Source organism: Mandrillus leucophaeus, unplaced genomic scaffold (assembly GCF_000951045.1).
Source record: "Mandrillus leucophaeus isolate KB7577 unplaced genomic scaffold, Mleu.le_1.0 Scaffold17, whole genome shotgun sequence".
Taxonomy (NCBI): Eukaryota; Metazoa; Chordata; class Mammalia; order Primates; family Cercopithecidae; genus Mandrillus; species Mandrillus leucophaeus.
Window position 1 is genome coordinate 5,715,771 of NW_012101698.1, and position 740 is coordinate 5,716,510.

Below are 740 nucleotides of genomic sequence, written 5' to 3' on the forward strand. Positions count from 1 at the left end.
GAGGCAGGAGAATCGCTTGAACCCAGGAGGCGGAGGTTGCAGTGAGCCAAGATCATGCCACTGCACTCCAGCCTGGGAGACAGAGCAAGACTCCATCTCAAATAAATAAGCAAATAACAACAACAACAAAAACAAAAATCAAGCCATGGTGGGTTCTCTGTGGAATTTAACCTGTACTGTAGTAGTAAAAATGTTTTGAGAAAGGGTAAAGCATTTCCAGGGAACACTCTGCTTGCTATGATTCTTTTTTCCTGCACGCTCACAGGGTTAACTGGAGAAGACGTTTTGTTTTTTGTTTTTGACCTTACACATGAGTGTGTGATAAAAAGAAAAAGGCAAACACCGCCTAGGTAGCCATGACCTACATCTCATCACTTCAGAAGCAACCCTGGTGATATTTTCCCAGATAAATTATATTGTTTCACAGGGCTAGAGGTTAATGAAGTTTGCAAAACAGTTTAATGAGGTTAAAAATTACATTGCCCAAGGTGCAGGACCATATATAGTAGGTTCACTTGTGCAAAACAAACAGGAACCCCCACCCCAAAAGTCCCCAAGCTCCCATATATGCTTGTATACACTATAGAAAATGCCTAAGAAGACAGGAGCAGTGGCCTGTGTCTGCAGTCCCAGCTACCCCTGAAGTTGAGGTTGGAGGATCGCCTGAGCTCAGAAGTTCGAAGCCAGCCTGGGCAACATAGTGATACCATATCCTCTTAAAAAAAAAAAAAAAAAAAAAA